This window comes from Aotus nancymaae, unplaced genomic scaffold (genome assembly GCF_030222135.1).
Source record: "Aotus nancymaae isolate 86718 unplaced genomic scaffold, 86718_ANA_hifiasm-v0.15.2.pri h1tg000033l, whole genome shotgun sequence".
Taxonomy (NCBI): domain Eukaryota; kingdom Metazoa; phylum Chordata; class Mammalia; order Primates; family Aotidae; genus Aotus; species Aotus nancymaae.
This window is the reverse complement of record NW_026988447.1, coordinates 38,399,684-38,421,652: the sequence shown is the minus strand read 5'-3', so window position 1 is coordinate 38,421,652 and position 21,969 is coordinate 38,399,684.

The window sequence follows — 21,969 nt, the reverse complement described above, 5'->3', positions numbered from 1 at the left end:
AGCTCAGAAGTTTGCACCATGATATTCAATAAATAATTCTTAAATAAGAGAGATTGTTCTAATTTTTTTATATTTTAGGGAATAGAGAATTTTTTTTCCATATCACACATTTCTTGAAACATAAAAGGAGTGCCACGAATCTGACATTTGATGCTCTGTTCCAGTGCCACCAGTGAGTTTCCCGATGTGTAAGTTTGGCTCATGGGCAGCCCACCTTCTTACTTTCCCCTTTCTCTTGGGAGCCATCCTGTTCATGGAAAGTGTGCTTTCTCTTCTGCTACCTCACACAAGTTTCATAGGAGTCTGCTCCTGCCAAGCGAGGCTTGGAGTAAGCTGAACAGCATCGGCTCCCTGGGGGAAGGGAAATTTCAGGTTTGGGAGCTAAGTTCACTTCCAGGGAGTGAAAAAGCCTGTTGTTTGAACTTTAATTTACAGAGTAAAAGAGTTCAATGTTAGCCATTAATGATTTTGGACTTTAACATGAAGTTGATACTGATTACTTTGGGGTATAATTTAGAAGGACAGAGTGATTTAATCTCTAAACTTTAAATTTCTCTCTAGAAAATTAATATTGGGAGAGGGTCAAAATCAAATTGAGGATATCTTGTTGGTTCTTAGTTATTAAAGTATTTGATCATATTTTAGAAATTCTGATAACGCTGGACGAGCTGACAGGACATAGTTTGAGATGGCAGTAGAACACATTGTGACTTACAGCCTTGGGTACAGAATAGCATTGGAACTGATTTAACTGATATGTCGTTCTGACCCGTTCAGGGCGTTTTGGGGACAGAATCTACAGTTTACCAGTGGCCCCAGAATGTCCTACAAAAGAGGTGAAATCAGTATTGAAGAAGGGATCTGATGAAGATGGGAGCAGGACTACTCCAATTGACTGCTGACTTCTCACCCAACGGAATAACCATATCCCAATCTGATCTCAGTGGATAAGCCCGTAGAGTTAAGGTAATGGTTTTCATACTCTTGCTGACACACCCCTGAAATAGTTTTTAAGTTGACATGTAAAATATTTTGACCTTAGTTGCAAAACATGTAATTTTTAACGTAATATAAATGTGAATATTTTAAAATAAAAAGTGTTATGCCATTTAAAATGCAATCTAAATGAAATCTAAATCCATAGAAAAGGAATACTCACCATCATTTTCACAGAAATTTTACGTTATACCTTTTCCTATTTGAATTTATATTTTCATTCTACTTCCCTAACAGAATTTTAATATATTTTGTGACCAAATGTATTTTATTGCTTACTCTATTATTCTTTTCCACAATAAAAAGTTGTTTATAGTCTGGGCACAATGGCTCATGCCTGTAATCCCAGCACTTTGGGAGGCCAAGGTGGGTGGATAACCTGAGACCAGGAGTTCAAGACCAGCCTGGCCAACATTGTGAAACTCCATCTCTACTAATAATACAGAAATTAGCTGGATGTGGTGGTGCATGCCTGTAATCCCAGCTACTCTGGGGGCTGAGGCAGGAGTATTGCTTGAACCTGGGAAACGGAGGTTGCAGTGAGCCGAAATCATGCCATTGCACTCCAGCCTGGAGGACAAGAGTGAGACTCTGTCTCAAAAAAAAAAGTTTATAATTAAAAAAAATTCCTTATGACTATAAGGTTCTAAGCCTCAAAAATTTCTTTCGAATTATCGTTACATTTATTGTTAGTACATAATGATCATATCTACATTATAAATTTTTACAAATAATTACTAAAGAAAACTAAAATTTTACTGGAAATATATCTTAACAAAGTGAATGGAGTGCCCTTCTCCTCAATTAGTTCATGTATTTATAGGTAAATGTAACTTTTTTGTTAGGCAACAAAATGGGAAAATATACTGGGAGATAATTAGGTGCGGGGCTTACAAAGGCAAATAAATGATTTCTGTTAAATGTGTTATTTACAATAGAAAACAATATATCTAATCTAAGTCTATTACATAAATTGTAGGAATGAATAATAAGGTGAGAAATGTTTAACAAATAACACTGAGCAGACATATTTGGGTAAAAAAATGAATATAGATTTACTGTATTCAGTAATCTTTTGGCAAAAATTAATTAGAATATTTTCTCCTAAGGTCTGAATATCTATTCAAGAAAATAAGAATCATTAACTTTTTAGTTATATATGTTCCTTTTTCATGTAATATTGATCTGTTGAAAGGAAATTTGGAATTTTTTATATCCTTTTCTTTGAAATCATTTGGAATGTGCAACTGAGACACAGGAGAATGAGATTTTGCATCAAGTGCTCTCATTAGGCCGGGCGTGGTGGCTCACGCCTGTAATCCCAGCACTTTGGGAGGCCAAGGCGGGTGGATCACGAGGTCAAGAGATCGAGACCATCCTGGTCAACATGGTAAAACCCCGTCTCTACTAAAAATACAAAAAATTAGCTGGGCACGGTGGCGCGTGCCTGTAATCCCAGCTACTCAGGAGGCTGAGGCAGGAGAATTGCCTGAACTCAGGAGGCGGAGGTTGCGGTGAGCCGAGATCGTGCCGTTGCACTCCAGCCTGGGTAACAAGAGCAAGACTCCATCTCAAAAAAAAAAAAAAAAAAAAAAGTGCTCTCATTACAGAGCAGGTGTACCTTGTAGCTAATTGGTATTTCCCAGAATGATTTTCACAAATCTTGCATATCCTAATTCCGTGATGTATATGTGGAGCATGTAACCTGGCTCTGAGTTTGTTATCTGGATGAAATAGGGTACAACCTCCTTTAGTATTTTTCTTTGTTCTCTCAGCCACATTCTTTGACATCATCAGGAAATGGAAGAGGAAATGTCATTAGACAAAAATTAGCACAATCCCTGCCTTTGCCCCAGTATGTCTACACTCAGAACACGTCAACACAGACCAAAATACCCAGTTTCTAGCACCATGCTTTTCTCTTAACAGATATATAGATAAGGAAAGTCTGGGAATCCTCATGTAGGTTTATTATACCCTTATTCAGTCAAATATTCATTTCAAGACAGTATTTCAAAGTGTTCCTTTGTATGATGCCTTAGAGTTTTTTTTGTACACCAGAACAATTTGGTATAGAAGGATCTGGGATGGGTAAGAAGATGCCTGTCTTTTATAAGTGTGAAGAAAATGATTTTTTTTTTTTTACTTGTCACTGACTTGAAGCTTAAAAAATGATTTTTAAAGGGAGTTGTAAAAATAGAATTGATGTGACATCTCAACCTCAGTCATGTTTCAGGCAGCTCAATTTTGGGAAAGAATAGGTGAAAGTTCAATAAATGAAATAGATTTCCTTAAAATTTTCTATGCCTATATTCTCCTTAGAAAGTACTCATGGAATCCCAGGGTAGACGTACGCCAGTTTGAAGGCTTCTAAGTTAAGAGAATAAAATTGAGTGGGGAAATGTGATACAGTTACAGGGTTTCCTGTTAACACTCCTGGCCTCTTGGGTCACCCCTTCCTCTTCTCTATGAAGTAAGATACTTGATGGTGAGAAACTCTTTGAGAAACCTTGGCCCCTTTCGCCAGTCTTACTCTTGGGCCAGGCTTCTCTCAGGAATCATGCCTTTTGGCCTATTTCTTTGTGCCATAGATTTTACAGGGATGGGCCTGTGTAGTGAAGGGAGGGGAGGATTGCAGTTGCCCTGCACTGCCAGCCAGCACCTCAGTGTAAGCCTGCCTCACTCATCCCACAGTTTGGTGTTGGGAAGCCCATTGTTGCCATACAGTCTCCAGCATCAGCTTTATCAGTAGGTTTGGTAGTTTTCAGCTGTCTAGTTTTTTGTGTTAGATTGAATTATGTACAAGTCTGTGAAACATATACAAAATATTAACTAGCTTTACTTCGTTATGATTACTGAGTGAAAGTTCTCCAGTAGAACAACTGACTTTTTGCAGCATGCAGGTGCAGGAATTTCTGATAAGAAGAAGCAAAAGATCTTAACTTTGATTCTTTATTTTCTCTTCTCTCCAATATCCGATCCGGTTTCTCAGCTGGTTTATACCTTGGTGGGAAAGAGGAGTGTGGTTTATTCCCAAGCCCTAAATACTCTCAGTCCTTAACAGTACTGTGCATATTAACACAATAAATACTGTGAATTTTCCTAACTTCTTTTTGGCCATAAGGATATGTTCAATCCTGCTTTTCCCCTCTAATAATATTTTGTATACATTTTATAGATTTGTACATAGTAATAAGTGTATTTTCAAAATGTTATTTTCTAAGAGTCTGTTACTGGGCAATATATATAAAGCATGAAAAGAGTTAAGTTCAGGAGATAGAAAATTGCTCTACAGCCTTAAACAGTTAGTTCTTCGAGATTCACTATTGCTAGAGTTTCACAGAAGATGAATGAACACATTAAGGGTTGACTCTAAGGAGGTCACCTGCCATTCTGTTTCTTCCTGTGCTGTAAGTGACCTGGCTTGCTAAGCCTTGGTTTAACATTCATAAAATAATGATATGAAACACGGCCATCATATGAGAAAATAAGACTAAAAAGCAAAATAAACAAGTGATTACTGTGATAGAAGCTCTGCGCCTATAGATCTCTAGTAGTTCACAGAAATGGTGCTTTTTAAAGGGGGTACAAATCAATGTTGTTTTATAAGTGCTTGAGTCTTTAGAAAATGAGCTGCTTTTCAGATTGCAAAAAAGCAAAAAAACTCAGAAGCTAAAAGCCATACTTTAATGCAAAATAAACTGTTTTTGAATCCTCTATAATAAATTGGCACACATAATTCGAGTATTGTGATGCAGAAGCAGAAATTTTGACTAGCTTTACATTGTTGTGGTTACTGAATGAAAGATCTCCAGTAGAACACCCGACTTTTAGCAGCATGCAGGATAGAAATTTCTGATGAGAGAACCAAGAGATCAAAACTTTGATTCTTCTTTTTCTCTTCTTTCCAATATCCAATCTATCAATTTCCATTGGCCCTCCAAGATATTATCCCAAATCTGACTGACCACCTACCATGTCTACAGCTACTATCGTTAGTGCAAGCCATCAGCAGCTCTCATCTGAACCATGACAACAGCTTCTTGCTTGGTGTCTTGGTTTCTACTCTTGCCTTCTCAGAATTCATTCTCTGTTATTAGCCATTTAACAATATAAATCAGACTCTATCACTTCCCTTCCTGTATTTCACTGATATCTTTGCCTTGCAATTAAAATAAAATCCGAACTCCTTATCATGGCCTATATGATTTATTCTATACCTTCCCTTTGATTGCTCTCAAATCACCTTCCTTGCTCATTATAATCCAGTGATACTGATTTTCTATCTTTGCTTGAATACTCCACCCTCATTCCTACCTTAGAGATTTTGCATTTGCTCTTCCTCTAGGTCTGGAATTCTCTACCCCATTGCTTGTGGCTGACTTGTTCTCTTCACTCAAGTCTCAGCTCAAATATCCTCTCCTCTGAAAAGTCTTATCCTGACCACCTGTTTAAAGGGCTCTCATCTTCTCTTCTCCAACTTTAATTCTTCTCTATCCTGCTTAATTTTCTTCATACCATTTAGCACTACCTGAAATTACCTTATTTTTTTACATGTTTATTATCTGTCTGTCAGCCTCTAGTAGAATGTGATTTCATGGTGGTGGAGCTTGTCTGTCTTGTTTACTGCTCTATCCTCAAAGCTTAGAACAAAGGTTGGCATTTGGTGGGGAATACTAAATATTTGCTGAATAAATCAAGGCCCTGATGTACTCAGAAAAGGCCTTTCAAGGAGTTTTTATTATACAAATTTTTCATAGCTTAAAGTTGTGACCCTTAGTTTTGAATGCTAAGAAATCTGCTTTTGCCAGCACATGGAAATTTTTTTTCTCCAGGAAAGAACTTTCATGAACTGAGTTATAAGATTGACATATAAAATCCCTATGCCAATTTATTAGTTTCTAGTGAGCAATATAACTGTCACATGGACTCAGGCTTGCACTGACATGATGTGTTGAAAAATTTCTGCCTATGGGCTGACATATATAGGACAGTGAATTAAATCAGAAAGTTTTTTGAAAAACATTGAATTCTAGAAAGGGAAATTAGTTAGTTAGCTCATATATTTAAAAGCATTCATTTATTTCACAAATATTTCAAGATGTCTGTCTTTTATGTTCTGTGCTAGGTATCGAGGAGTCAACAGGGAATCATACCAAGTACTGGTCCTTAAAGATTTGGAGTCTAGTTGGTGAGGCTGGCTGACAATAAGCTGACAATTATAATTTAATTTATAAAACAATTTTTTAAGGATAATTGTAGGGTGATACGGGAGGATCTAGATGGGGAACTGAGCCTTGGGGGACTGAGGTGAGCTCTGAGGAGTTAGTGTGCAGTATTAGGAGGAAGGACACTGTGTGCAGAAGCTGCGACCTGAACAGAGGTCTGGACCCGGAGAGGGCAGAGTTTTCTAAGAAACACAGGTAGCTGAGTGTGGCGGCAGTGAAAAGCTGGAGGGTGAGGTGAGAAGGCTGCAGATAAGGCTTATGGACTTAGGCTTGGACTTATCCTATGCAGAGTAAAGAGGAGCCACTGAAAGTTTTGTTTCAATGGGGAGGTGGAATCTATTTTTCAGGTTGCCAGAGCACAGCTGATACTTTCCATTCCTTCCTAAGAACTTTCCCCAAATATCTGGCTAAGGTCTATGCTCTTTTCCTTGAACACATGACCCTTCCTTTATACGTACTCTCCAGCCTTATATCCTACTGCTGTGCATCAATGCTCTACGCTTCAGATACACTCCCTGTCTTTAATTATGCCTTTGTGTCCCCTGCACTTGTGAAGCATGCTCATCTACCCCACTTCCAAAAAATGTTACTGAATCATTTTTCCCAAAGACAAAAGTAAGACATGTTCTTTGTAACAAGCTGAGGAACACAGAGATGTGGAAAGAAAAAGTTAAAACTTTCTCCTTTCCTCTCACCACCAATACTGCACACATACACATACAGAGTCCACTGTATAAAACAATTTTTTTAACCTAAATAGATTCATGCTATTTTGTGCTGTCTCTCCATCTCTCAACGAATCTCCTGGACATCACTAGCACCTGCTGGATGCCAGACCCCGTGCTTCACCTCATTTACCCTACAGCTCGCATGGCAGTATTGTCCCCAGTGGGTAGACAAGGAACTGACTTGTGATGAGTTTGCCCAAAGTTGCACAACTAGTGATTGTGGGAGCAGCAACTTGAACTTGAGCAATCTGGCTTTTGAGTCCAAAGTGCTACCACTGCCTTTTACTATCTCCCAAATTAGTGCTATTTTTGTTCTTTTTAATAACTTCACAATATTCGTATGGATGTCTGGAATTTATTCAATTATTTCCCTTGTTGATGAATGTTGAGGTTGTTTTTTGCCACTGCATAAAATGCCTTAATATGCAGTTCTCCAAAGTGGGATTTGAGATCAAAGAACATACTTATTTTTATTAGGCATGGCCAAATTATATTCCAAGGATTATGTAGCCCAAGCAACATAGAGCCGTGTCTGTTTCCTTATATTCTTACCAGTCCTGGGTGATGCTGATATTTTTCTTTTTCTTTTTTTCCTGGCCGTGTGATTAATAAAAACAATACATCTTTATTTTGATTTGCATGTTTTCTGACTACAGGTGAGATTGCGAATTTTTCTGCATGTTTTTGAGATGTTTGCATGTCCTGTTTCATGATTTGCCTATTAATTTCCTCTTCTGTCTATTTTTTCTGTTGGGTTGTTTGTCCTTGATCATTTTTGGTGGTAGATGTGGTATGTGTGTATGTGGAGGGATGTTTATAATATAATAAATAATATTAACCCTTTTTCTGACATAGTTTCAAATATTTTCTCCTTGTCTATATTCGTTCAGCTTTTGAATTTGTTATGGGATCTTTTACCTTATAGAAGTGTTTGCTTTTTACGTGGTCAGATTCGTTAGTCTTTTCCTTTTGGCTTTCCTTGATTTCACAGGTGCTAGGTATCTCTGTTTATTAAGGATTGGGATACTCGACCAAGACTCTCCCTGGAGGTGCTTGATTGGCTTTGATAACTTGTGTCTCAAGACTCTTTTATCTTTGTTTCTACTTCTCAACTCATTCTGAGAGGTCTTCTTTCTTGGAATTTGTTATTACATTCAACTAGACTAAAGCAAAACCTGTCTGGCCTGGGATTCATTTGTCATTATAAAAGTGTGTTTGTGTGTCTTTTCTTTGAGTTACTGTGTTTTAATTTTCTGTTTCTCTCTCCTTATTTTAAGGAGTAATAATCATGCTCCTATTTTGTTTTTGAGCCATCTTCAGCCTTTGAGTCCTTAAGCTTTTTGGATATAGTCGAGAAGGTATGCCCTTGATACAAGGCCTATGGATAGTGATGATGATTGGTTTTGAGGCTGTGGATTGAGAATGAGTTCATCTCTGTCTTTGATTATAACTGTATAATCCTGGGAAGTTGTAATAGGCCTCTGGGCCCTTTTCCATAAAATAATAATACTGCTCTGAAACTACTTTTTGACAGTGCAGAAGAGGACTCTAAAAGTTAATTTAGATGTTTTGTCCTTTTTGGTCACATTTCAAGAATATTTTAATTTCAAGACTTGTGCTCAAGCCTTCACAAATTACCTTGGTACCCCTCTTTTCATTCACTGTCAGCCCATAAAAGAAGGATAAAATTTGTTTGCCTTAATGACTGATATATTTTATAGAGTCTCTGGAATGAACTGCCAATTTCATTATTGAGAAAAGAAACATTTCAACTCTTAGTGGAAGTTAAATTTGGGATCATTTTACACAAACCGTGACTTTGGTCCAAGGAACTGAGATAGATCATGTGAGTTGGGGGTGGACAAGGGAAAGAGTCTGGCCTGCATTTTGGTAGATTTTTATAAACTTAAATCTTTATGTTTAATGAAGAAATAATAATTGTACATATTTTTGGGGTACAATATATATGCATTATGGAATGATTATACCAAGTGAATTAACCTATCCCTAACCTCACATTCTTACCATTGTTTTCTATTAAGAACATTTGAAATCTATTCTTTTGACAAATTTGAAATATAAAATACATTGCTATGACTATGGTTAATAATACATAATAATAATGCTCTTGTATGATAAATTTCAAAAATTATTCCTCCTGTCTAACTTTGTATATCTTTTGTCCAACATCTCCTCAACCACTCCCTAGACTCCTAGCCTCTGGTAACCACCATTCTACTCTCTACTTTTATAAGTTCAGCTTTTTAATATTCCACATACAAGTAACATTATTCAATATTTGTCTTTCTATGTCTGGCTTATTTCACCTATCATAATGTCCTCCAAGTTCATCCTTTTTGTCTCAAATGGTAGAATTTTCTTTTTAAAGACTGAATAATATTTCATTCTGTATATATCCCATATATTCTTTTGGATTTGTCCTCTTTCTTTTGTCCATTGATGGACACTTAGGTTGATTTCATAACTTGGCTATTGTGAACACTGCAGCAGGGAACACAGGAGTGCAGATATCTCTTTGACATACTGATTTCAGTTCTTGTGGATATGCCTAGAAGTAGAATTGCAGGATCATGTGGTAATTCTGTATTTAGTTTTTTGAGGAACTTCCATATTGTTCTCCATAATGGCTGCACTTAGTGGATTTCAGAATGCACACAGAATTTATTCCAGGTTCATTAACCGGCTCATAGAAAATAAAGCAAGAAGGGACCTAAAGTTATCACCCAGGTGTCCCCCATGCCCTCAGGATGGTGAATGATGAAATCAATCAGTGAAGGCAGTTTGTTGAATTGCTCAGTTGATAATACTCTTGGATGGTAGCAATTTTAGGGGATTTGGGGGTAAGTACTAGGATTGAGAAGCTAATTGGAGAAGTGGATCTCGGGAGAACTCATGGCTGACTCAATGATCTGGTTCATTCTTTGCCTCCCACATCCATGAGATTCGAGGCAGCATGGCCCTGCCTCTTAGCTCTGGATCTATTAGATAAGAGGAAGATGATTATACTAACTCCTTGCTTAAAAGTCTTTGTCCCTCATCCTCAGGTCTTGAAAGTTTTAGACTGTATGCAGAAATTAAAATCAATTAGTATATTTAAACACTATGTGCAAGATATTGTATGGGATGGTGTCTGTGTGTGTGTGTGTGTGTGTGTGAAAGAGAGGAGAGAGAGAGAAGGAGAACAGAGTACTGTATTAGGTAAGGCAGAGTTCTTGCTTCCAAAGAGCAGAGGTTGCTAACTCAAATGCCTAGGAGGCCACACAGATTCAGTCACATGGCTTTGCATGTGTAAGAAAAACAACAGAATAAGCCAGATAAATGACATCAGATTCTTACTTGTGTCACTGACAATAGGAGGTGGTGGGTGCTATGGCAAATGGGAGTTGCACACCTTATGTAAAGGGAGCAGTCCATACAATGATCTGGCGTAGTGGTTCTCAAAGTATGGGTTACTTGGACCCGCAGTATCAGAATCACCTGGAAACCTGTTAGAAATGGAAGATTTTCAGTTCCATCTCAGCCCACTGAGTCAGAAACTCTAAAAGTGGGGGTCTTAACAGACTTTAATACGCTTTGGCGATTTGAAAACCACTGTTGTAGCATAGTTTGTAGCAATTTAGATCCAGTGTTGCTAGATCTTTTGATTTTTTAAGAGAAGCTATAAAGCTAAATTCTTATGGAAATCTACTGATTTTTAAATATATGTTGAAGTTGTACAGGACATACGTAATTTTGGGGAGCATAAGGGATGGGAAGAGGTACCTTGCGCAGGCCAAACTACAGGCTAAAGAAAACACATGTGTGAGACTTCTGGCCTTCAGGTCTCCAGTATCAACTTAGAGTAATCAAATGTCTGCTTCATTGTTGGACTAGAGCAATGATTTTCAGAGAGACAGAGAGAAAGAGAGAGAACAGAGGGAGAGAGGAGAGACAGAGTAGACTGAGAGAGTAGACTGCAAGTTAAAAGGGGGCTTGTAAAGGCTGCATGGAATCTGATCCTTCCAGAGCATCCCTTAGGTATGTTAATAAGGAGGAAAAGAAGCCCCTGCTACAGCTCTTGAGCACTGTGGATTATAAACTGTGTTCACATCTGTTCTTTCATCAGATGCTCATGACATTGTGCAACAGGTGTGAAAGATGTAGTCTCCATTTACAGCTGCTGAAACAGGCTGAGAGAGGGTAAGTGATTTACCTAAGTTCACATAGCTTGAGGCTTAAATCTGAGATTAGATACCTAATTCTATACTTTCTAAACTAGAGTTTCCTTCTCGAATGTAGTTATGTGTATTTATGTGTGTTTGGGTATCCAAACACCACTAATTCCTGAAAGGATCTGGTGTGGCTTACTGGTGACTGGTTTCTGCCCTGTTCCTTATGACAGTCTGTCTCAGCAGGTCCCCTCTTGGGTGATATGCTGCCTCAGGCCCCAGATGTTCTTCCTTTTTTCTTCTGTGAACTCCTCAATACCAGTTGCCCCTCTTGGAACCTTTCTCCCATACCACCTGTGCTCCTGGACTCTGACTACTCGGGATCCCAGGTTTCCCTGTTCTGGCCTGTCTTGCCACCCACTGAGCCTCACAGGGAAACTCTGGTTCTAGAGCTGTCCCCTGTATGGGTGATATGTGACCTAGGCATCAGCCATCTGCAACTAGACTGAGTGCCCGGACTCATTTTCCATAGGCTGCTGAGCTACCACCAGAGTAGTGGCTTTCTGACATGTGGCAAATTTGGGTAATAAATGATGTATATTATTAGGAGAAATAGAATATAGGATTCTTCAAGTATTTTACCTCATCTAGCTTAAAGTGCAACAGGCACATATCCAGATAGCACTACCAGAAAAATTTTAGTAGTTTGAAATGTCTGGGTCTTATTAAATATGATTTTGATGAATTCTGCAATGTGCTGGGTATGGGGTGAGCATTGTGACAGTTTTAGATACAGTCTTTTGGAGGATCTGTTTCTTCCATGTCTGTAAAATACTAAGTGCTGGAGAGGGATGATCGGGGAGAACTGGTGGTTGCTGAGTATCCAGGTGTTTACAACAGGACCCTGAGTGTACAGCGAATCAGAAATTGTTCAGTCTTCTCTTTCCTCATCCTCACCCCAAACCATCCCTGTAACTGTCTGTGTGTTGAGGTGGGTGCTGCTGGGGGTGGGAGAGAGATGTAGTGAGTATGGGAAAGCTCTAGAGTGCAGTAATGTCTTGGTACAGCACTGCTGTGGATATTAGTAGGAGGAAATAGAGAAGTTGCCTTTTACAAGGACCTCACGTTGCCCAGGGTTGGCTTCTATTACAGTTTTTTTTTTAATCAGAGAATAGCAGATCACCGGTGGGAAGGGTGTGTTTCAGCCTTATCTTGGATGCTTCCTTACTTTATTTGACTTAATTCAGAAACTATGCAATAATTTTGTGTGTGACTTGTGCCATTTCCTTTCCATGTAGTGAATTTTATTTAAAGTCCTCATAACCTTTTTTTTTTTTTGGCTTTTTTTTCTATGGTAAGAGTAATCAAATGAGAATAGTAAACAGTTTTGGGGCATTTTTACTTGACAAAACTGTTCTCCTGAGCTACACCTCTTTCTTTCTCTCTCTGAAGCACTTAGGGACAGGAGAACCAGACTTTTATAGGAGAAATGTGAACTTATGTGCATTGTCACAAAGTGGTTAATAAATAATTTAAAAGCAGAAATTATTTAAATTATTTTTAAATAATTTAAAATAAATAATAAGAAATATTGAAATATTGGACTCCAACTTTGTTCAGCAGAAAGTCTGAGTATCAAGAATTTCTCAGCTTATTTGAAAATACGTAGGAAGATATTTAAAATTTCCCTCAGGGACCACATGGAATATTGTTTCTGTACTTCAACATCAGAGCTGTTGGGTACAAAGTGAAGGCTGAAGGTAGCCTGAAATAATAATAATAACAGCTTATTTATATTGTTTTGTACCAAACCTGTTCATATACATTTGTGTGTATGCCTTGTATGTGTACATGTATATCTATATATATATACATACACACATACACACATACACACACACTGGGATATACACTACACATGTATATATATGGATATACATATATACACACACATATATAAATACACCTTTAATCCTCATGGTAATATATGGATCAGGTAATATTGTCACCATTTTACACATGAGGAAACTGAGGCATAATGACGTTAAGCAACCCTTCTAAGCTTACGCAACTAGAAACTGATCATTTGCATCCAGGAAGTCTATACCATATCAGTTCCCTTGACATACTATTGCAGGACTGAGGCTGGTTCTGTTATGTGGCACATTGCTGCTATCACTCACCAATCTGCCTAGACCACAGTAGCTGACATTTACTGAGCACTTACGATGTGCCAGGTAATATGGAAAGTACTTTATATATATCATCTTACCGAATCCGCCCAACAGCCTTATTAAGTAGGGGTTATTTACCTCTGTTTTACATTTGAGGAAACTGAGACCTGAAGAAGTTAAATGCTAGAAGTTACCTGCTCAAGATAAATGCTAGTAGGTATAGGCCCAAGATTTACCACTATGCTCTTCTGCTTTCTTGCTCAGGAGCTGGGCTTCTAACTTTGTGCTCCTAGTAAGGACTCTGCAAGTGTACATTTTCTCTATATCATGACTTTTGCTAGTAGCCTCCTGAAGTCAAGGGTTAAGGGTGCTTTCAAGAAGAGAAAGCATTGATTACTAAATGGGAGCTCTCAAATATTCATTATGGTTGGTTACATTTTGGCCTTCACTCTTAGTCAACAATTACCATTTGATTCCACTTTATTTAATATATGACATTTATTTTTCTTTTATTTATTCGTTTGGCCACTGTTGATTCCTTGAATATTTTAGCTGCCTACTGTAGTCAAAGAGCTCTAGCAGAATTACTTGAAAATAGAATCAATTCATCTAAATTAACCATCAATATTATGTTGTAAAAGGGATAATCTTAGTAATGCCAATTATATAAAATGAAAATACAAATATATAATAATAGATTCAACATGAGAATAATAAATATTTAATTCTGGCATCTTCTCTAGATGTCTCTGATTTCAACACTCTGTAAGCTCCTACTCTCTCTTCGCCACCCTGGGAGGTGCTGGGATTATAAAGATAAGCCATGAACCTTGTCTTCAAGGGAATATGCAGTCCCTGTTGGGAGACAATTGATAAAGAGCTATGAGAACACTAAGGGCAGATGTAACCCAGAGCAGAGGAGGTGGGGTGGAGATGCTGGTCAGGAAGGCTACTTGGAGGAGGTGATCCCAGAGCATTTAGTATATCACACTGGTGGGAGGAGGAAGGCTTGGTAGCTCAGCACACACACACTCAGGGGTGTTTAAATCCTGGCTCTCCTGCTTGCAGTTAAGTTTGTTTACCCTGGTGTTGCAGTTTCTCAGCTCCATTATATCCTTTTTTTTTTTCTTTTGAGATGAAGTTTTGCCTTTGTCGCCCAGGCTGGAGTGCAGTGGTGTGATCTCGGCTCACTGCCACCTCCGCCTCCTGGGTTCAAGTGATTCTCCTGTCTCAGCCTCCAAAGTAGCTGGGATTACAGGCGCTTGCCACCATGCCTGGCTAATTTTTGTATTTTTAGTAGAGACAAGGTTTTACCATGTTGGCCAGGTTGGTCTTGAACTCCTGACCTCAGGTGATCAGCCCACCTCGGCCTGCCAAAGTGCTGGGATTACAGGCATGAGCCACTGCACCTGGCCCATTATACTCTTACGGAACCACTGTTGTATATGCAATCTGTTCTTCACCAAAACATTATGTTGTAACATACAACTGCAGAAGGAAATACAACCAGGGGAGAGGGTATTTGGGCTAAGGTGTCATGATGTCATGGAAGAATCTTACCCATTGATGTTCAGAGCCTCTCATGAAATACTGAAGGATATATTCTACATGAGTGTTTGGAGAAATCTGATGGACTCTTGGGAAAGTAAATTATAAAATTAAAACATATTTTGTTATTACTTTTTTCAGTAAAGTGTAAAACTGGTCATCCTCAACATGAAAGAGAATGCTAAACTTTAAACCAAAATATAAAAAGAGGGATTTCTGGTTGTTTTTGATTAAATTCCTTTTGGTGAAAATATTAGTTTGAAAATTGTCATTTAAGGTCTCTGCCATTCTTTGGAAAGTCAAGTGAGAAAAGAAAGAAAAAGTCATCTGAACATTAGTCTGAATTCCAAACCTCATCATAAACTGGGAGAAAGGTGAAAGTTCTGCTTTTCCCGTTGGCCTGGACTCGAACATCTGCCTTTCTCTTGCAATTATATCTCCATTAGCAAATCCTCTGGAAGCAAAGATACTTTAGTCAGCTGTGGTCAAACACGAAAATGCTCATGAGATATGCAAAGCAGGATAACCTGAGCTCAGCCAGGAATGCCTGAGAACAACCTTAGTCTGTCTGTCTGCCTGGGTGCCTGACTGCCTGCCTTCAGCTACAAAGCCTTGGGGCTACAGGTCCTCGCGGTTTCTCTTTGGGGCTTTTATCTTTTCCTTTTCCCTCACTTAGCCAGGATTCTCCTCACCATCACAGAGTTGGTCTTAGCCCCTCCCTCTGATATCAGCCATTCCCATTCCACTTTCAGGAGCCTGGCATCCTCTTTGTGATCATCCTCTCAGTCGCACTATTAGGCACTTGCTCGACCCTCTCCCTCTATCAAAGCATGAAAGGACCATGAGGCCCAGATGCAATGGTTCTAATGTACATTTGTATTTCCTCCAGAGAGCCTTTCTCTCCTGGAGTGCCTGGGACTAACCACAATGCCTTTTCTGAAGGCTCCAGCCCCAGCCTCAGGCAATGAAAAAGACCACAGCCTACCTGTACCGAGGAAATTCCTGGGCTGCTGACCTCTTCCACCCTGTTCTTATTTCCTAACCCTCTCAACCCTAACTTCTCCCTTCTCTTTACCTCAGAGGCTTCTGTGGCATATTTTAAGTTTTCCAGAATGCCCAGTGCTGTTTTAGTTAACATTGAACTCTGTCTGTATGAAATGCTTTTTCCAAAATTGGGACATGATTCTCAATGCCTCTCATATTTTTCCATGTCTGAAAATGAAGTTTATGACAGAAGAATGTATGGATGGAATATAATATCTTCATGAAAAGAAGATATTATAATGCTTTTATAATATAATAGATATATAATATATATATTATAGAATATATAGAATATATATTCTACTATATAGAATATATATAGATATATATAGATATATAGAATATAATAGAATATATATAATATAATATAATAATATAATAGAAGATATATAATGCTTCTATTCTTTCATGAATAGAAGCATTAGTAAACTGGCTCAGTTGTCATTAAGAAATACTTTCATTTGCTTTTTGACAAAATAGTCATGAGTGAATAGCAAGTAATATATTAACAACTGCTGATTTCTTATTTATTTATTTATTTATTTATTTTTTTGAGACGGAGTTTTGCTCTTGTTATCCAGGCTGGAGTGCAATGGTGCGATCTCAGCTCACTGCAACCTCCGCCTCCTGGGTTCAAGCAATTCTCCTGCCTCAGCCTCCCGAGTAGCTGGGACTACAGGCGTGCGCCACCATGCCCAGCTAATTTGTGTATTTTTAGTAGAGACAGGGTTTCACCTTGCTGACCAGGATGGTCTCGATCTCTTGACCTCGTGATCCACCCGCCTTGGCCTCCCAAAGTGCTGGGATTATAGGCGTGAGCCACCGCGCCCGGCTGATTTCTTATTTATTACACTCATTTATGTTAAAATAACAATATAGAAAAACTTCACTTACCATCCTATTACTCTATATAATTACTGTTTTTATTTTCCTATGTTTTCTTTCAGGCCTAGGCCATGTATTAGGAAGTTGCTGAATGGCACTCCGAATACAATTCTTGTGAAAAGTTGTGTTCCATTTGTGTATTGTACTTCAAACTAGCTGTGGGCACTATCCACATTTTAACTTGCTATGTTAACCAGTTTTAGTTTATTATCTCAGAACTCTGGCTGCACCATTACAGTATCAACATTCATTTACTTTTGGCAGTGGCGGGGCCATGACTTTACCATGAGCATATCAAGGAGTATCACGATAAGCTGCATGACACTAGATTTTTTTTTTTTTTCTTGATACAGAGTCTTGCTCTGTAGTCTAGGCTGGAGTGCGGTGGCATGATCTTGGCTCACTGCAACCTCTGCCTTGCAGGTTCAAGCGGTTCTCCTGCCTCAGCCTCCCGAGTAGTTGGGATTACAGGTGTGCGCCACCACATCTGGCTTTTTTTGTCGTTGTTATATTTTTAGTAGAGATGGGGTTTAGCCATGTTGGCCAGGCTGGTCTTGAACTCCTGGCCTCAAGTGATCTGCCCGCCTCAGCCTCAAAAAGTTCTGGGATTACAGGCATGAGCCACCGTGCCTGGCCAACACTAGATCTTAATTGCATATTTCCAAAAGGTTAGTGAGTTTATGGATATTAATAGACCTTCATATTATAAGAGCTGAATTCCATCTTTATTGGGGATTCTTATATTCTGTTGACATCATGGAAAGTTCTCAGCTCAAAACAGGCAATGGATTGGACCTAAAGTCGTACTCTATCCTCTGAACAAGGCAGCAATGGTACTTCCAAGCTCAGGAAAGAAATGACTCCCTCTGGCCTCTCTGCCTTTCTAGTTTTCTTCCTGAAATTATAGACGTCTTATCTTGGGATTTACAGCATTTTCCTGATTACAAAGATAATCTGAAGTGCTGGTGAAAACCACAATTTCCTGGGCCCTTTCTAGGCCTATTGAATCAGAATTCTGAGGAATGGCTTGGTTTAAACAGGTACCTTGGGTGATTTTTACAGTCTAGGCAGATTTGAAAACAGTTGTTTATTTGAAGGCAATCTATGTGTGAGCTACCAGCTCACACATGTGCGTAGCACACTTTTGAGGAAAGGTGGCCAGTCATTCCAATCCTCAGAGGACAACAGTTGTATAGACCTTGGCCTTATTCCACCCTAAATACGGCATGGCCATGGCTATGTAAACGTAGGATGGGGCGGCAGGCCAATGTGGGAAGATAATCTCTATCAGTGTCATTATACATAATACTGTCACAGCCTTCACTTTGTAACTGGGAATTCTGTTCCTTATGTGAATTATAATTTGTACATGATGATGATGATGATGTGTGTGTGTGTGTGTGTGTGTGTGTGTCCTAATTTTTGTTATGCTTTTTTTCTTTTTTGTTTACACACCCTTCTTTGGGAAAAAGTTAAGCTTTTCTTCATGTGATCACTGGGTTTTAAATTCAGTTTACCAAAAAACTGCTCTCTCATCAGTCACTAATGTACTAATTTGAAAGATAAGCAGATTTTATGCAACTCTAGGTCATGGCCAAGATCTGGAGTGATATTCCCTGAAGTAGGCTAGTCCCATAGTTGTGAAATAATGGGGCTTGTTTTGGATGTATGCTTCCTCGCTAGATTCCCTACTCACCCAGATTGATCTAGGTCCTCCTGCTCTCCGCCAGCGGCCCACTCTCTTTATTCATCTCTCCACCCTTCCCAGCAGGGCCCCATTCTCCCAAATCACCCTTCCTTCCCTCCTAAGTTAGTCTCTTGAGTCAAAAGATAAAATAAGAACAATAAACCCAACTCTCCTTCTCTAGATTTGATGCTCTTAGCTGGTAGAAAAGGATGGATGAAATAAAACTCATGCCACAGTGGGAATGACTGATGGATCTTACTGCATTAGCAAATAGTCCCAAGGACATTTACATCTTAAGACATGATTGTTAAACTAAAGAAATAAGTCTCAAATATAGCACATCAGACAGTTTAAAGGAGAGTGAGGTGAAACGTGGGGCAGAAGGATCTTTAAATCATACTGGGGCCATAGTTCACTGCTCCCTGAGGCCCCCTGTTGCTCTTGGAAATGTGTTGATATGGCATTCAGCCAAGAAGGCCAGGGAAACACTTGGGTCTGGTTAAAGGGCAAGCCCCGGCCTTTCACCCTGCCCTTCGTCTCTCTTGTCTCCAACAGGGCACTGCATGGGTGTGCTCTCTGCACTGTGGGTTGTCATGGGAGCAAACAGATCATCTGCCAGAGCAGTGGCCACCCCAGCAGAGGGAGCATCTTTCCCCGAGCAGTGCAGAAACAGTGCAGACCCGGAGTTGGGGTCCTTGACTTTTCATTATTGAAGGCTGACTTGTGGACTAAGTGGCTGTCAGGTATAGCCCTTTCACGTGGACAGAATCAAGAACCTTTGGCACAGGCTCTTATCACTGTGTGTAAAGGTAAAAGATTGATTAGTCTCAAGTGGAAGAAAACGTGGTACTTTATTCTTTCTCAGTTGGAAGTTTAGTCTCTGTGTCTTTCTGTGTCAAGAAAATAGTAAAACACAAACTAACCAGGCAAGTTTTTTCCCATCCTTGATTAAAGGATTCTGGTTTTTTTTTGAGACGGAGTCTCTCTCTGTCTCCCAGGCTGGAGTGCAGTGGTGTGACCTTGGCTTACTGCAACCTCCACCTCTCAGGTTCAAGCGATTCTCCTGCCTCAGCCTTCTTGATTAAAGGATTTTTAATTAAGAAAGGAAAATCTATTATAGAATAGGTGCTAAATGAAAATAATGCAAGCACATTGAACTCTCATTCATAAGTTAGAAACAAAGCTCAGATATTCATCACAGTGTTTAGCCATGTTATGCTCTCAGTGTCCTTGGGTCCCTAGGTATCATGACTGCTTAATGATTTTCAGTGGTGGGACAAAACTACAGAGACAGAGCTGGACATGGCTTTCTTGAATTTTATTATTCATCCCTCACCCACCCACTAAATACTTCCCATTATAAATAAAAATTTGAAATATTAGTAACATAACTTGATAAGCCTGACTTTCCTCATCTGCAAGGTATATCAGATGATATCAAAGAACACTTTGGTCTCAAGATCAATGACTATTCCAAGTGAAGAGATCTGTTTTCCTGAGTGCATTTGTATTTCATGTTGCTCTTTGAGTAAGTTTCTTGAGTTAGGATATGTGTTTAAATTACTTATTCTTCAAATGAATTGGAAGAAGTAAGTATAGATATTTTATTATAAAATAGCTAAAAGTTTATCAGTAATAACTGATACTGGGTGCCAGGCTCTGTTCTGTGTTTTATATGTACCATATCTAATTGGCACAACAACTTCCTGAGTGGTTGCCATTTTCGTTGCTATTTTTAGTTTGGGAACTGAAGCATAGGGAGTTTGGATGACTTCAGGGTTCTGCACTGGTTGATGGTTTTACTAGGTTCTGGATCTGGGCAGAATTACTCCTCAGTCTTTATGACTAAAGAGTCGCAGAGGCTAAAGCTAAGGCTAACAGCCACAGAGCCATAATGCCTCTCCAGCAATAACAACAAAAAAACCTAGAAGAATATACTGCAAGCTGGTAAAACAGGTTTCCTCTAGGATTACGGGAAGGGGACCAGGGAAAACTTTGGCCTTATCTATATCATTTGAATTTATTTTAATGATTATACTGTATTCATGTGTTACTTAATATAATAGACTATATTAAACTATAGAATAATATAATAGAAACTTCTAAAGTTAAAATTGCCAAAGTCCTAAATCAGAGTAATAATTTCCATAAAATAATTACTACTTAAAAAAATTTGTCAATGAGACTCTTAAAGCTGGTAGGGAACTAGAAAATCATTTATCATAATCTCCTTGTTTTTCAGGTGAGGAAACTGAGGTTACACAATTTGTTTAAACTCACAGAACTAGTTAGTGATAGAACAGGTCTGCCGCTGCCCAACTTTGTGTGCTTCTACTGCACTTTTTAAGATATACCTTGGAGCAAGACTTACAGATCTTAAGTGAAAAGTCTGAGAGTTTCAGTAAAGGCATGTATGCACATAACCAACTCTAGAGCCAATATACAGATCATTTCCATTGCTCCTGAGTGTTCTCTTGTGCTAGGCATCTCTTTGAAAACTTTGCCCTGCTCATTAATGTGGTAAGAATTCAAGTGCTTACATTTCCTATGTATTCACACATTTTTATAGTTCCCAGCAGAGACACACCTTAGTGTGTCTGTGTACTGCTTTAAAGACAGAAACAGGGTTTTCACAAAGTCCCATGCTCTTCTTCTTATCCTTTACAAACCAGTTCCTAATTACTGAAATTGCTAATTGCTGTTCCTTGTTTACAAACATTAACTCAAGTTGGTCTTTAGCCTGACATAATTATCATTACATATAAAATTATTCTTTAGTCATTTAATGCTCAAAGCTCCCCAGACACATTTATAATCAGAGTACATGTCTTTTTTTTTTTTAACTGAGCAGTTTCTATATTAAAATCTTGGAAGCTCTAAAAATAAGACATATGGCCGGGCGCAATGGCTCACTCTTGTAATCCCAGCACTTTGAGATGCTGAGGCGGGTGGATCACCTGAGGTCAGGAGTTTGAGACCAGCCTGGTCAACATGGTGAAACCCCGTCTCTACTAAAAATACAAAAATTAGCCAGGCGTGGTGGCACTTGCCTGTAATCCCAGCTACTATGGGGGCTGAGGCAGAAGGATCATTTGAAATTTGAACCTAGGAGGTGGAGCTTGCAGTGAGCTGAGATCGTGCCACTGCACTCCAGTCTGGGCAACTGAGTGAGACTCCGTCTAAAAAAAAAAAAAGAATAAGACATATTTATTAAAACCAGTGCATCTGAACATGGGCAGATTTGATCTGCTGTGCTTTGTTTTAACTGGATAAAGTTTTCCAGCTGAGTTGGTGATAGTCTTCTGACAATCATCTGTCAGCTCTGCCCCTGAGCATCTTCCTCTTTCCCTGTTTGGTTGGCTCCTTGGGCTTGGTGAATGGTGAGTATGTGTGTGTGTGTGAGAGAGAGAGAAAGAGAGAAGAGAGACAGAGAAAGAGAGAGAGAGACAGAGAGAGAGAGACAGAGAGAGAGAGAGTGCACACACTGCTGTTTGGCAATGGTACCAATGT